The sequence below is a fragment of the Ranitomeya imitator genome, chromosome 3, assembly GCF_032444005.1.
Source record: "Ranitomeya imitator isolate aRanImi1 chromosome 3, aRanImi1.pri, whole genome shotgun sequence".
NCBI classification, from domain to species: domain Eukaryota; kingdom Metazoa; phylum Chordata; class Amphibia; order Anura; family Dendrobatidae; genus Ranitomeya; species Ranitomeya imitator.
In genome coordinates this window covers 562,202,509-562,219,369 of record NC_091284.1, presented here as the reverse complement: position 1 = coordinate 562,219,369, position 16,861 = coordinate 562,202,509, and the positions used below count along the sequence as shown (strand labels likewise).

At 42.2% G+C, this 16,861-nt stretch overlaps 1 protein-coding gene across 1 annotated transcript in view; it reads right to left on the bottom strand.

Moving 5' to 3' along the window:
- The window catches only part of NALF1 (NALCN channel auxiliary factor 1), a 759,592-nt gene that overhangs the window by 35,599 nt on the left and 707,132 nt on the right, over positions 1-16,861 (bottom strand). The gene's annotated exons all lie outside the window — the stretch shown is intronic.

The window sequence follows — 16,861 nt, the reverse complement described above, 5'->3', positions numbered from 1 at the left end:
CATGACAACCTGAGGTCTCCTGGAGACCTCTATCATTGTCAATGCTGGCTTGCTGTGAGCGCCACACAGTGGTCGGCGCTCATAGTGAGTAAATCTGTTATATAGAGGCCATCTGAATATCGCCTCTATGTAGCATAGCCGAACAGGTTGTGGCAGCTTCTAGTCTCCTATGGAGACTATTGAAGCATGCCAAAAGTAAAATAAAGTTTTTAAAAATGTAAAAAAAAAAAAAAAAAAAGTTCAAATCACCCCCTTTCTCCCCATTCAAAATAAAACAATAAAAATAAAATGAATCATACACATATTTGGTATTGCTGCATTCAGAATTTCCCAATCTATCAATAAAAAAAAGGATTAACCTGATCGCTAAGTGGCGTAGCGAGAAGAAAAGTCAAAATGCCAGAATTATGTTTTTTTGGTTGCCGCAACATTGCATTAAAATGCAATAACGGGCGATCAAAAGAACGTATTTGCACCAAAATGTTATCATTAAAAACGTCAGCTCAGCATGCAAAAAATAAGCCCTCACCCGACCCCAGATCACGAAAAATGGAGACGTTACAGGTATCAGAAAATGGTGCAATTTTTTATAACAAAGTTTGGAATTTTTTTTCACCACTTAGATAAAAAAGAACCTAGACATGTTTGGTGTCTATCAACTTGAAATGACCTGGAAAATCATAATGGCAGGTCAGTTTTAGCATTTAGTGAACCTAGTAAAAAATCCAAACAAAAAACAAGTGTGGGATTGCACGCAAAACATATCAACTTAAATTTACCTTTATCAAAAAGGATAATGTGTCATGAAAAAATGGTCTCAGAATCACTGGGATATGTTGAAAGAAACATCCCAGAGTTATAGTCATATAAAGTGATATATGTAAGTTATGAAAAATTGTCAGTTGATGCTTTCTATACTAAAGCTTATAGTGTTACAGTGCAGCTGAGTTACTTTGGAACTTGGAAAAACTAGCTCTCACGACGTTACCTATAAGGGTTAATAGTATTCCTCCTAGCACCGTTTCCTTTCCCTTCTAGCATACAGTACTGATCCTGATGCAGATAATTTGGTCATCATTACAGGGTGTACCCACTGGGGATCAATTTGTTGAAATGAATAGGACTTTTCCTAGCATTAATTTGCAAGTGGCAGAATAAGGATGGCAGCCTGATGTGTCTGTTAACAGCGCTGTCATGCCGGAGCATGTGGCCAAATGTTCGCTTTCTAATTCAGAGAACTTTGCTTAGAGCTCAAAATTACCAATTCTTATTACTCCCAAAAACGATCAGTGTTTTGGCTGCCATAATGACAACAGTGGACGCAGAAGTATGTTTGTGTACATACCGAGAAGTTGGTTACCAAATTAAATTAATTTAAAACATGATAATACAGTAATACATAACATATCCAATATATTACATTCTAATGAGGCTGTACATTTTACCACATAGGCATCGTTTAATCTAAGTATCTCAGCCAAGAAGAGCTTACAGATAATGTCCTCTTACATGGATACCATTGTAAACAAAGAGTGCTTCCTTCAAGGAACATTTGGACTGAACTAAGAGGGCAGTCAGGCCACCTTAATGTGTTTTTCCATTATTCTACAATATTTATTTACACACTTTTTCCTGATTGTATGGAATATCAAGGATACATCCGATTGATGGCCATTTATTGGTTGCAGCCGTCATCTGACCGCCCCACAACCACAAACCCACCAGAAGAGGAAACCAGCAGACCAGGGGCCGAACCAGGATCCATTTTGTTTGTCTATATAGTCACATGAGGACTTGTTTTTTTCTTGATGAGTTGTAGTTGTCAGTGCAATCATTTTGGGGTCTATATATCACTTAATAAAAAGACAGCATTTCTACAATAGATTGTTTTTATGTTTTCCATTTTACGTTAGTCTCGTGATGCACAACTAAAGTCGTAACTTTATTCTGTAAGTCATTGCAATTAGATCAATACAATATTTGTATAATTTTACGTATGATTATTACTTTTGTACAATGAGTAGGGGAAGCACTAATACCTCACAGTGACTGGTTAAAATCCCATCAAGAACAACATCTACAAGGAGGATTTTGATTGTTTGCGTGGGAGGAAACGTTTGCAGATGGCACATTGTCCTGTGTAAATAGGAGAACGAATGGCTTGATCGGCTTGTTTAGTACTTTGATGGTCATGGTCACCAGGCATAACCATACCTTTAGTGTAACTAAATTCTGATGGTTTCTAAATGAATCCACAATATGGCAAGGCAGTATGGAAAGTAAATGGAAAGCTTGGCTGCATAAATCCAGGTGTAACTAGCGGAACAAGGGAGATTTTCATCCCGATTTTTAGAGCTCTAGACCACATCTGAAACACTGTTATGGTGACCTCACCTGAAGACCAGGTTCAGACATGGGCTATGAAGTGGTTGAAGATTTTAAGCACAAAACCTTTTTAGGAGAGACATACAAAATACTAATTTGTATACCCTGGGGGAGGATGATTAATGAGCGCTAAGTATGCTAAAGTTTAAAATAAGGTTCAAGGGAAACGAATCAGAGCAAGGGCGTAGAATCTGAAATGTGTTAGTTGGAACACAAGGACTGTAAGAAAATATTATTTCACCGAAAAAACATAGTGTAGTGACGGCTTTGAACAAATGACCAATCAAAACAATGGTCATGCCTTAGAGAAATATACATCTATCCTGGAATAAAAATGAGAAGGCAATAACCAAGGAGTAGACTACATGAAACATGTGGCTTATTTATACCATCAATCTTTTTAGCAAGAAGCAATCTTTGCACATACAGTATAGATAATCTGGATCGGCATAAAGAGATTTATGCAGAACACTAAAGGCTTGATTGTATTGAAAGTTAAATGGAAACTGCATTTTTAACAAATGCATAAATTAATAGTTCAGTCAGATACAAGAAAGTTTTTTTTATATATTTTATCACTGAAATCTGCATCTTTCAACAATTATGAACCACTTCTTCTTCCCCTCTGCTTCCTAATGTCATCATCCAGTCTGTAAAAAAAATAAAGAAATCCATCTGGCTCATGAAAAAACAGCCAGCCAGTGAGGTGTCAGGTTACAACTCCTATTATACTCTATGGAGAGTGAAAGGGAAAAGATGAAGTGAGGAACAGAGCAAGAAAACAGAGGTAGACAGGACAGGCTGAAGGAAAAGCAAGCAAATGGTGTTGAGGTGATCTAGCAAAGCTTTTACTTCACCGCAGAGCTGGAGTCACATCTACACTTCTCAGTACTTCTATATAATTCTCTTTATGCTACTGCTGCCTCTCTGTGAGATAACTAAAGTATTTAAAGCAAGAATCACTTTATGCGTGCTGTGCTGTGTATGAGAGATGTTATAACAGCCAGTCTCCTGACACTAGCTCAAAATGAATTGAAAATGAAGAAACAGAGCTGGCAAAAATGAAATTGGCAAAAATACAGTATACAAGACATACAATGCTACTCCTCATGTACACACTTATGAAACATATCCTGTAAGACACTAGAAAATACAATTTATACAAAAGCCAATATTTGGGATCTCTATACACTGGACCAACAAAATGTAACATTCCTATTAAATAATTAGATTACCATAACTAAAAAATACCCCTACCAATAAAACAAGGGGAAATCTATGAAGAAAACTAAAGTAAGATTGCTATGTGGTACTAATGGCCAAACAGAATCAACCAAAATAGCAAAATAATGTAATCCTCCATGACATAAACTAGACAAGAATAAAGGTATTTTGTAGCACTTCCATCCAATGAAAAAAAAACTTCATGACAAATCCATAAAAAATGAGCAAATCAATGTGAAAGTGAATTAAAAACTGATGCGTTTCTGGCACAAACAGGCGCCCTTATTCATTGTATGACATGTATGACATAAATTAGTCCACCATAATATGCCTAAGCCACAACCACAACTTAGCCAACGCAGAATTATACACTAGTTGTGATAATATGTTAAAAGGATCAGTGGTGGCACTGTGTGCACAATTTAAGCACTAAGAGGACGAAACACCAGCTCTTGACATTGGAGGCAACATAGGAAGGAGTGGGGTTCCATGATCTGGTTTACGCTATGCTTACACTCCCCATGGAGCTCCGCATTTACTAATAATGGTGCATTGTGCAGTGTTATTCTTCCATCAAAACCACAAACTGCAATGAACAGACTCCTTGTAGGTCTATGCGATCCATTACATTGAAGCCTTCAAGTTTATGTGATGTAAATAACTTACAGATAAACATACCATAACAAATATAGTACTTTTAAAAATGATTTATTACATCCAATCAACAGGTACTGATACTAATACTCTGCAAATCCATGTACAATGTTATTATTATGAGACTTTATTGCCATTTTATATTTGTATGGCAGAAGGGGATTACAGTAAGTATTCATTGTCTTTAGGCTATGATGGATTTTTTTTTTTTCGCAGTGAAGCTGATCGTCCAAGAGGTTGCAGCTTTCCCATCTGCTGCCTATACTGCACTACATGACCATTTGTGAAAGTCACTTTCACAATTAGAGAGGTGCTCTCCTATCTCCTGGCAGCCGATATAGGTAGGGTCAACCAAGGAGTGTTTCCTAGCAGAGACATACTATACATCTAGCTATGCAATCAGTATCCTTGTGCCTAAGGGGATGTTTCAAACTATCAAGGAAACATTTCAACTCGAAATATTGTCTGTCATTGAAACAGCCTGACAAGTTGTGGTCTGGAATAGCACTCTATAATTTAACAGTTTTAGAATTCTCTGCACTTCCCGAAGACCTGCATGAAGCTGGTGTGAACTATCATGAGACCCTACATGGATTAGTAATTTACTTCTACACAACTCAGTTCTGCTTCATGTCTTTGTTGCAACAATTTGTAAAGAATACAATTTTCCTTTCGAGATATTGTATGTCTTCTTGCAGGAGCTGAATCATCCCGAGGGACTATTCACTTGTCAATATTGTCAAATATATTTGGATAGACTGTGTTGTGAAAGCAAAAACTTACATTGGAGCCTTAACCTATGAGAAAATAACAGAAATCCAAATTCTCCAATTTAATGTAACTACTGGAATTCATTTCAAATAGTAACCTAAACAGTAGCATGGAATCTAAAAGTATCCACTCATGTCCTAAGCCCGTGATGCTTTTATTTTACCACTAGTGTGCAATACCTTCCATCTAATAACTACAATAATTAGAATATATGTATATATTATATACAGGGTGGGCCATTTATATGGATACACCTGGGTGGGCCATTTATAAAGTTGCATTAAAAAATGGCTGACTTCAAAATGGCTGCCATGGTCACCACCCATCTTGAAAAGTTTTCCCCCTCCCATATACTAATGGGCCACAAACATGAAGTTGATATCCCCAACCATTCCCATTTTATTTAGGTGTATCCATATAAATGGCCCACCCAGGTCTATGCATATAAATGGCCCACCCTGTATATTGTAAGCTGCAGGGGGAGTGGATTATCCTGACTGACCATAAAATCTCAAGCCTAGAAATGACTGTTAGTTCTTGCTCACTGCGCATGTAAAGATGGCGTTGAGCTGTGCATTTTATGGTACCATTTCCCTATAGGCTTCCATGGAGACCCTTAAAAAATGCATAAATTAAATTGCTTTTCTAAATAAAGAATCTTTAAATGTGTATAATAACAGGCACCACCAGAAATCCTACAACAAATAGAAATGAATATCTAGTTCAGGGGTCAACCGAATGAATACAGTTTTTAGCTCGCTCAATAGGGCCGGTAGCACACCATCATCCCATTTGGGCCTTTCAATGTTATCTGAATCTTCAATACTTACTTGTATTTGTTGTTGATTTTTCTAGGTTTGTAGTCACATTATTGAATTTATTGTGCTTTACGGGGTTACTTTGTCTATGTCTTGGGGAGGACCTTATTTGGTCAGGTTTTGCTGGCATTTTTAAATGTTTTAATTGTTTGTGGTTGTATATGTTTATGTCTTCTTGTCTATCCTTATATATATATAATTATTTTGTTTAGGTGATCCCTGGCTATATGCATACTTCTTTTTTCTTTTTAGTTTCAAGCCCTATTTTCAGTATTTTTTCTTTCTAAATAAAGAATCCTAGCATTACTGTGGGGCCCTTTATTGCTTTCAAAAGCTCGATAAAACATATGGTGGAATTCAAAGAGCAGGTTAACATTGAATTGATGGGCACTGCATGTTCAATTCAGTACATTAATTATTTTGCCTGTGTTTTGGGATTATTTTGTGATACTACAGTGGCATAATAAATGTAATATAGAATTTGGTTAAAATCTCTTTTAAGTTTAAAAGAAAGCCGTGATTGCCTTTATTCCCAAACCACCTCGAGTTCTTACCATCCTAACATGAATCCATACATAGCTATGCATTAGACTTAAATAATTTATTTCTGGAGCACAGTGGCGTAGGAAGAGGGGTGCGGGGGGGGGGGGGGCGGGCCGCCCCGGGCGGCACAATGCGGGGGGCGGGCATCTAGCCCTGCTGGCACAAGCATCTTTTCAGTCAGTGCAGGGCCAGGCAGTGCAGGCACATAGGGGTTAGGTGGCGTAGTGGTGTGCGCATGTCAGCCAGCCTGACATTGTTTGTGGGCGGAGAGTTCTCCTGCTCTGCTCTCCGCCCGCCCCTCGCTGGCTGCTGAACTTATCAGGACAGGCAGATTCCGGAGGAGCTCCTTGCCGCCCTGAGTGAGTGCGATGTATCTTTGTATTCTGACAGTCTGGGTGACCTGGGGCGGCCACAGCTGATATACTGTGTATTATATACTTCAGCAGCCGCCCAGGCCCCCAGCACCTGTCCTGTATATGTATATACTGTATCTGTACAGCCTGCATGACAGTATATATCATATATATACAGGACAGGTGCTGGGGGCCTGGGCGGCTGCTGAAATATATATGCACTGCACAGTACCATCACTCCCCTGTATATATACACTGCACAGTACCACTGTCCTGTATATATACACTGCACAGGACCACTGCCCTGTATATATACACTGCACTGTACCACTGCCCTGTATATATACACTGCACTGTACCACTGCCCTGTATATATACACTGCACAGTACCACTCCTCCTGTATATATACACTGCACAGCACCACTGCCCTGTATATATACACTGCACTGTACCACTGCCCTGTATATATACACTGCACAGTACCACTCCTCCTGTATATATACACTGCACAGTACCACTGCCCTGTATATATACACTGCACAGTACCTCTCCTCCTATCCTGTATATATACACTGCACAGTACCATCACTCCCCTGTATATATACACTGCACAGTACCACTCCTCCTGTATATATACACTGCACAGTACCACTGCCCTGTATATATACACTGCACAGTACCTCTCCTCCTATCCTGTATATATACACTGCACAGTACCATCACTCCCCTGTATATATACACTGCACAGTACCTCTCCTCCTATCCTGTATATATACACTGCACAGTACCTCTCCTCCTATCCTGTATATATACACTGCACAGTACCATCACTCCCCTGTATATATACACTGCACAGTACCTCTCCTATCCTGTATATATTTACTGCACAGTACCATCACTCCCCTGTATATATACAATGCACAGTACCACTCCTCCTATCCTGTATATATACACTGTAGAATTTGCAATAGCTATCACTCATGTTAGAAGTGAAATCTGGCATTGTACTATACCTAGATTTCTCTGCCGTATCTGGGCATCATGAATCGTGGTATGTGTTAAAGGGGGGACCCACTGAGACTCTTTTGCCCGGGGCCCTCAAAAACCTGGAGCCAGCCCTGGGGGTGGGTCACCGGGCCGCGGCCGGCGCTGCAGCTGTTTAACGCTATTGACGTGCGGGCCCGCGCTCGCAAGTCAATAGTTAACAGCCGCCAGCCAATCTGAGGCTGGCAGCTGACGTCAGTCCCAGTGTGCATGACGCTGGCGTCTGACATCATTGTCAGTCGCCGGCGAGTGCACGTTTCAGCTGCGTGGATAGAGCAGGAGCGCGGTCAGGTAAGCAGAACTTGTTTTTTTTTTGCAGTCCCGATCATGTGATGGTAACATTCACCGGCGAAACAATTAAAGTTCTACATCTGAGGTCTTATTCCTGCTGGGGGGGCGCCAAGCTCGGGAACAGCCCCGGGCGGCAAAAGCTCTAGCTACGCCTCTGCTGGAGCACCTGCCGTTATACCGAGGCATCAAAGGCTTTTGTACTTTATTAAGACGCATGATTGTTTGCATGTACAGTTCATCCACTGTGAATAGGAGGCAATCTTTTCTTGCTTAAATCAAGGTTTCTTTGAAGGAGGACAGATTGTGCCCAGTAGTGAATGTGATTTGAGAGGGTTACTTTGCAATAATGTATCAAACTGGAAGGATAGAATCTCATTACACATTACAGACTCATTTTGCTTTTGAAGAATTGCTGGAGGGACGAATGCTTTACTCTATAGTAATGATTAGCTTATTCAGAGATGGGCTCTACCTTATAAAACCTTAAAAACAAATCACAAAGAGCAAATATTACCATGCAGCAGGTACTCTTGTATTTGTTTTTTACTCTTTTAAAAGGATATTATAAAAGAAATTAAGAGGATGCATTCATTTGTCTTAAGTCCTCCCCCAAGAGCTTTTCATCATTCTGTTAATTTCAGAGGCAAGACTCAGATTGAACTTATTGTTTATAGTATAGTATTATGGAATATTAATATGATTATACATTATTAATATTCAGCAGAATGGAAATTATTCCTTCCAAATTGACTTAATCAGGGGCTCAAAAGACACTAACCCCCCTTCAGACTTGTGAAGCCTCACGTTGCGCCATTTGCATACTTCCTACCATTCCAGCAAGACTATATCCAGCCTCATTCTATACACTTGCATTGAGGAAGGCTGGATACAAAGTCGTTGGCATGTAACCAAAAGTATGGAAATCGCATACTTGCAGTGACACCCCTCCACTCTCAGTGCAGGCACCAGGGAATCCTCACAGTGCGTTTGTGGGCGATGTGAGGTTTCACAAGTCTGAAGTCACATATTGTGACTGCAGACTTGTAATTTTAGACAGTACAATCCCTTTAATAGTCATACAGGGCGTTTCGCACATGTGATCAATATCAATAAAACATAAGATACAAGTAATAGAGGGCTGTGCCCTTAATGGAAGTACAGTAGAGGAATTTACATTTGAATGCTTTCTGGGAGAGTGAATTAGGAGTGAGTACTGTCCTATATTACTGGTATATTATGTTTGTAGTTATATTGGCCATATGTGTTAAACTTGAGTCTATGAATATATTATAGGTAAGTATTAATGCATAATTATAATAATAATGATAATAATAATAAAAATGTACCTGTTTTGTCATAATGAGGGATTGAGCGAGGTACTCAACACATACCAGGCAGTAATGTCTCTGGTCCAGGGAAAAGCCCCGAAACAAAACAAACTTAAGAGTGAGGATTAATATTCTTATTTTGGAGACAGCATCACCTGTTTGCTAAGAATTGTTACCTCTTAAATGGAAGGTCACTGCTGTTGCCCACTCCCTAAAACAAAGCGTCATCAGTGATGCTCATTTTAGGGGCTGGGCTAATCCCTGCTCTATGTTCCCTATGCAATTTGCACACTGATATCATGCTCTATTGCTTGCTCAAACCAGCAGTAATGAGCAAGCAACTGAGTGCACTATTACTGTCAAAATAACTGTCATGCAGTCATGAAGAGACCAGAAACGCCCTCGCAAATGACGTCTATTGTCTCTGCACGTTGGGTATTCTGATACTGTTCACTGATAGTGCGTTCTGCTGATAGCTCGTTACTGCTGATCTGAGCCAGTAAAAGAGTGCACTGTCATTGTGCACACTGTGCAAGGTTTAGGCCAGGCTGTGAAACAAGTATCACTGATAACGCTTTGTTTCTGGAAGGGGGCACAGGCAGTGATCGTAGTCTCTGCCTCTGATTACACTTCATATGAGTATCCTGGCTTGAACTAGCATTCTGAAACAAAACATCAGAAAGGGGGGGGAAAAGAAGTTAGAGAAGCTAAGGAAGTATAGGGAATTTTTAATTCAAGTATATTAGAAAATAGTTTAGATTATGTCATTAAAAAGTTAGGGATTTAGGAGGAAAATGTATTTGGATTTCAGACCGCCTTTTTAATAATAATATAATAGCAAAACTGATCATCAGGAAATGATGCTGTAAGGTTGCTGCCAGTTGTAGAGCTGAGAAAAATTAAGGCTGCAGTTTTCACACTCCTGTCAAAATGACTTTTTAGAAGTCACAGGCATATCACTTACATACTCGGCTAGCTGCAATAATTAAGATCTTTCCTCAGGTGAACACTGACCACACCATTGCATGTTCTTCTCACTTTCCTAACACACTCAATGGCAGTTTGTAATCATACTGTGGCATTGTCATTTTCTAACAACAAGAACCTTATATGTAACGTTTCTATTCATAATCTCCACAATGGCGGTGATTGGTATGCCGGACTGCTTTGTCTGCCTGGGTGACTTGACACTTGCTAATGATCCTCTTGTGTAAGAGCTTACAACCATCATGGCAGCAACCTTTTTTTTTTCCTTTTGCATTAAATCAGTTGCCGTCAGATTCAGCTTTCACTGACTGTTGTACACATTTGTTTTAGAGCTGAATTCTCGCATTAACTCATTCATTGTGCCTGTAATACAAGAGTCATTCTTGCATTTCAAACAGATGCTTTGAATCAATTTACCGCATTTACATTCCGCCGGTGTATCCGTTGTTTTGTCTCTGAAATTCTATTAGTATTCACTACATTACGTTACCACTCCTTCACAGAGATCATCGAATTCAACATCTTACATGCCAGCACAATGTCATACCCATGCTGAGTGAATAGAAAAAGGTCTGTAAACTAAAGCGCAGCATTTATATACGGTAGCTGGAAATCGGACAAGTTTGACAACGCTGAAAGCTGAAACTGGGCTGTTAGGTGTTTTACACCATTCATTGCCGTTGAATTGGTACCGCCAGCCTTATTGATATTCCCAATTCTAATTCTGCTTTTCCACTTTCACAATTCTCTGCTGATGAAACAATTCTGCTTTAATTTAAAAGCCTAAGAATCCAATACAGATTGGTTGCTAGGGGTGTGACCCATTGAAGATTCTAGTTGTTTGGTTATGTATCCATAGCAACCCGACTGTTAGAATGACAGTCAGCAAGAGCAGGCTTAGCTCTACTGGTACATGGGTCTGTTAGCGGTCTCGTGGAAACTGTAAAATGGTGCCATCTGTCAGTTACTATATATTCGGTGCATTGCCAAACATTTATCCAATACTAAAAATAAATTAAGCTCCTACTCAGGGGCAGTAAAACATTTTGACAATATGCAGAACGGGGATTTTTCTCACTTCAAATTCTAGGGAATTGAAAGTGTAAAGTGTCCAAGTAGAGGGGGCAATTGGCAGAGACATTTAGCCAAACGAGAAGCTTTCTGGGTACTCACCCTTAAAGGGAACCTGTCACCCCGTTTTTTCATATTGAGATAAAAATACTGTTAAATAGGGCCTGAGCTGTGCGTTACAATAGTGTATGTAGTGTACCCTGATTCCCCACCTATGCTGCAAAATACATTACCAAAGTCGCCGTTTTCGCCTGTCAATCAGGCTGGTCAGGTCAGGTGGGCGTGGTGACATCGCTGTTTCTTCCCCAGCTTTCCGTTGGTGGCGTAGTGGTGTGCGCATGTCCAAGTGCCGAATCCACTGCACGCAGGTGAAGAAAAAGCACGCGATCTGCGCTATTACCCTTGTCATCGGTGGGGGGCGGCCATCTTCCTGAGGCCGCGCGTGCGCAGATGGAGTGCTCTGCTGCACGGAGCTTCAGGAAAATGGCTGCGGGATGCCACGCGTGCGCAGATGGAGATCGCGGCGGCCATTTTCCCAAAGCCGAGTTTGCATCTCGGCTTCAGGAAAATGGTCGCGGCGGCCATTTTCCCAAAGCCGAGTTTGCATCTCGGCTTCAGGAAAATGGCTGCCGCGATCTCCATCTGCGCACGCGCGGCATCCCGTGGCCATTTTCCTGAAGCCCATGCAGCAGAACACTCCATCTGCGCACGCGCGGCCTCAGGAAGATGGCCGCCCCCACCGATGACAAGGGTAATAGCGCAGATCGCGCGCTTTTTCTTCACCTGCGCGCAGTGGATTCGGCACTTGGACATGCGCACACCACTACGCCACCAACGGAAAGCTGGGGAAGAAACAGCGATGTCACCACGCCCACCTGACCTGACCAGCCTGATTGACAGGCGAAAACGGCGACTTTGGTAATGTATTTCGCAGCATAGGTGGGGAATCAGGGTACACTACATACACTATTGTAACGCACAGCTCAGGCCCTATTTAACAGTATTTTTATCTCAATATGAAAAAACGGGGTGACAGGTTCCCTTTAATACTAAATTCCCCATTGGTATGAACTTTAAAAATATTTTTTTTACATTTATTAACTATATGTTATATAGTGTGTCCTTCTGATGGTTTGAATATTTCTTTCCTTTTTTCTATGTGTTTTTTTTAGTTTCTTTCTATTGTCAAATGATTTAGGCAAAAATGTTCACTACTGGTTGCAAAAATCTTTGTCTGTGTTTGCTCCTTTGTCTATTGAAACCTCTGATGATGTAATTTCCAACATACTATGACTAAGGGCGTTTAATGCCAAAAACGCATTCGATTTTAACTTTCACTGTTATTTTTTTCCTTTTTTTTGTCTTTTAATGGATCAAAAATAAAGTAAAATATTTTTTATCAATGGATGAATGTGCTAAAATTTCTTCTATGTACATGGACAGGCTTAACACCACTAAGTTTACCAGATCCTAGGTGGTGCCCTGGTCTTTACATCTTAACCCCTACTGGGATCTGGATTTATACAGAAGCCCATTGGTTTGGGACTCAAATTCAGCTGCTGGTCAGGTAGCCGAGTCAGAACTAGAAGGGCAGTTAAGGCATAACATCGGAAGTCAAAAGAAAGGTCAGAAAATGGGTTGTGGTCAGACAACATGAATGTATCCACCTAAGTGGGATGTCGGCGGCGTCTGGGGTCAGAAGCAGATGTTGCAGAAGCAGGTAATGAAGGAACTGTAGCAAATACTTAATTAAGCCATGGTATTTCCTATATCAGACTGTGTCATTAATCAGATTTTGCTATAAATATATTTACATTGCCAATCTTTAACCCCTTCCCGACCTTTGACGCATACGCTGCGTCATGAAAGTCGGTGCCATTCCGACCCATGACGCAGCATATGCGTCATGGAAAGATCGCGTCCCTGCAGATCGGGTGAAAGGGTTAACTCCCATTTCACCCGATCTGCAGGGACAGGGGGAGTGGTAGTTTAGCCCAGGGGGGGTGGCTTCACCCCCTCGTGGCTACGATCGCTCTGATTGGCTGTTGAAAGTGAAACTGCCAATCAGAGCGATTTGTAATATTTCACCTAAAAAAATGGTGAAATATTACAATCCAGCCATGGCCGATGCTGCAATATCATCGGCCATGGCTGGACACACTAATGTGCACCCACCCCACCCCTCCGATCGCCCCCCCAGCCCCCCGATCTGTGGTCTGCTCCCCTCGGTCCTGTGCTCCGCTCCCCCGTCCTCCTGCCCGCTCCCCCCGTGCTCCAATCACACCCCCCGTGCTCCAATCAAACCGCCCTGCACTCCGATCCCCCCCCCGCACAGCGATCCCCCCCGCACAGCGATTCCCCCCCCATGCTCCGATCCACCCACCCGCACAGCGATCCCCCACTCCGTGCTCCAATCCACCCCCCCGTGTTCCGATCCACCCCCCCGTGCTCCGACGCCGCCCCCCGTGCCCTGATCTCCCCCCCCTTATACTTACCTGGCCTCCCGGGGACCGTCCGTCTTCTTTCCTGGGCGCCGCCATCTTCCAAAATGGCGGGCGCATGTGCAGTGCGCCCGCCGAATCTGCCGGCCGGCAGATTCGTTCCAGAGTGAATTTTGATCACTGAGATAGGTTATATCTCAGTGATCAAAATAAAAAAAAAAAGTAAATGACCCCCCCCCCCTTTGTCACCCCCATAGGTAGGGACAATAAAAAAAATTATTTTTTTTTTCCACTAAGGTTGGGGTAAGAACTAGGGTTAGGGTTAGGGTTAGGGGTAGGGTTAGGGTTAGGGGTAGGGTTAGGGGTAGGGTTAGGGTTAGGGTTAGGGGTAGGGTTAGGGGTAGGGTTAGGGTTTCGGTATGTGCACACGTATTCTGGTCTTCTGCGGATTTTTCTGCTGCGGATTTGATAAATCCGCAGTGCTAAACCGCTGCGGATTTATGGCGGATTTACCATGTTTTTTCTGCGCATTTCAATGCGGTTTTACAACAGCGATTTTCTATTTGAGCAGTTGTAAAACCGCTGCGGAATCCGCAGAAAGAAGTGACATGCTGCGGAATGTAAACCGCTGCGTTTCCGTGCAGTTTTTCTGCAGCATGTGTACAGCGATTTTTGTGTTCCATAGGTTTGCATTGAACTGTAAACTCATGGGAAACTGCTGCGGATCCGCAGCGTTTTCCGCAGCGTGTGCACATACCGTTAGAATTAGGCTATGTGCACACGGTGCGGATTTGGCTGCGGATCCGCAGCGGATTGGCCGCTGCGGATTCGCAGCAGTGTTCCATCAGGTTTACAGTACCATGTAAACATATGGAAAGCCAAATCCGCTGTGCCCATGGTGTGGAAAATACCGCGCGGGAACGCTGCGTTGTATTTTCCGCAGCATGTCAATTCTTTGTGCGGATTCCGCAGCGTTTTACACCTGTTCCTCAATAGGAATCCGCAGGTGAAATCCGCACAAAAAACACTGGAAATCCACGGTAAATCCGCAGGTAAAACGCAGTGCATTTTACCCGCGGATTTTTCAAAAATGGTGCTGAAAAATCTCATACGAATCCGCAACGTTGGCACATAGCCTTAGGGCTAGGGTTGGGTTGGAATTAGGGTTGTGGTTAGGGTTAGGGGTGTGTTGGGGTTACGGGTGTGTTGGGGTTAGGGTTGTGATTAGGGTTACGGCTACAGTTGGGATAAGGGTTAGGGGTGTGTTGGAGTTAGAATTGAGGGGTTTCCACTGTTTAGGCACATCAGGGGGTCTCCAAACGCAACATGGCGCCACCATTGATTCCAGCCAATCTTGTATTCAAAAAGTCAAATGGTGCTCCCTCACTTCCGAGCCCCGACGTGCACCCAAACAGTGGTTTACCCCCACATATGGGGTACCAGCATACTCAGGACAAACTGCGCAACAATTACTGGGGTCCAATTTCTCCTGTTACCCTTGTGAAAATAAAGAAATGCTTGCTAAAACATCATTTTTGAGGAAAGAAAAATGATTTTTTATTTTCACGGCTCTGCGTTGTAAACGTCTGTGAAGCACTTGGGGGTTCAAAGTGCTCACCACATATCTAGATAAGTTCCTTGGGGGGTCTAGTTTCTAAAATGGGGTCACGTGTGGGGGGTTCTACTGTTTAGGCACACCAGGGGCTCTGCAAACGCAATGTGACGCCCGCAGACCATTCCATCAAAGTCTGCATTTCAAAAGTCACCACTTCCCTTCTGAGCCCCGACGTGTGCCCAAACAGTGGTTTACCCCCACACATGGGGTATCAGCGTACTCAGGAGAAACTGGACAACAACTTTTGGGGTCCAATTTCTCCTGTAACCCTTGGGAAAATAAAAAATTCTGGGCTAAATAATTATTTTTGAGGAAAGAAAACGTATTTATTATTTTCACGGCTCTGCATTATAAACTTCTATGAAGCACTTGGGGGTTCAAAGTGCTCACCACACATCTAGATAAGTTCCTTTCGGGGTCTAGTTTCCAAAATGGGGTCACTTGTGGGGGGTTTCTACTGTTTAGGCACATCAGGGGCTCTGCAAACGCAACGTGACGCCCACAGAGCATTCCATCAAAGTCTGCATTTCAAAACGTCACTACTTCAATTCCGAGCCCCGGCATGTGCCCAAACAGTAGTTTACCCCCACATATGGGGTATCACCGTACTCAGGAGAAACTGGAAAACAAATATTGGGGTCAAATTTCTCCTGTTACCCTTGGGAAAATTAAAAAATTCTGGGCTAAATAATTATTTTTGAGGAAAGAAAACGTATTTATTATTTTCACGGCTCTGCATTATAAACTTCTGTGAAGCACTTGGGGGTTCAAAGTGCTCACCACACATCTAGATAAGTTCCTTTCGGGGTCTAGTTTCCAAAATAGGGTCACTTGTGGGGGGTTTCTACTGTTAAGCCACATCAGGAGCTCTGCAAACGCAACGTGACGCCCACAGAGCATTCCATCAAAGTCTGCATTTCAAAACGTCACTACTTCACTTCCGAGCCTCGGCATGTGCCCAAACAGTGGTTTACCCCCACATATGGGGTATCAGCGTACTCAGGAGAAACTGGACAACAACTTTTGGGATCCAATTTCTCCTGTAACCCTTGGGAAAATAAAAAATTCTGGGCTAAATAATTATTTTTGAGGAAAGAAAACGTATTTATTATTTTCACGGCTCTGCATTATAAACTTCTATGAAGCACTTGGGGGTTCAAAGTGCTCACCACACATCTAGATAAGTTCCTTTCGGGGTCTAGTTTCCAAAATGGGGTCACTTGTGGGGGGTTTCTACTGTTAAGCCACATCAGGGGCTCTGCAAACGCAACGTGACCCCCACAGAGCATTCCATCAAAGTCTGCATTTCAAAATGTCACTACTTCACTTCCGAGC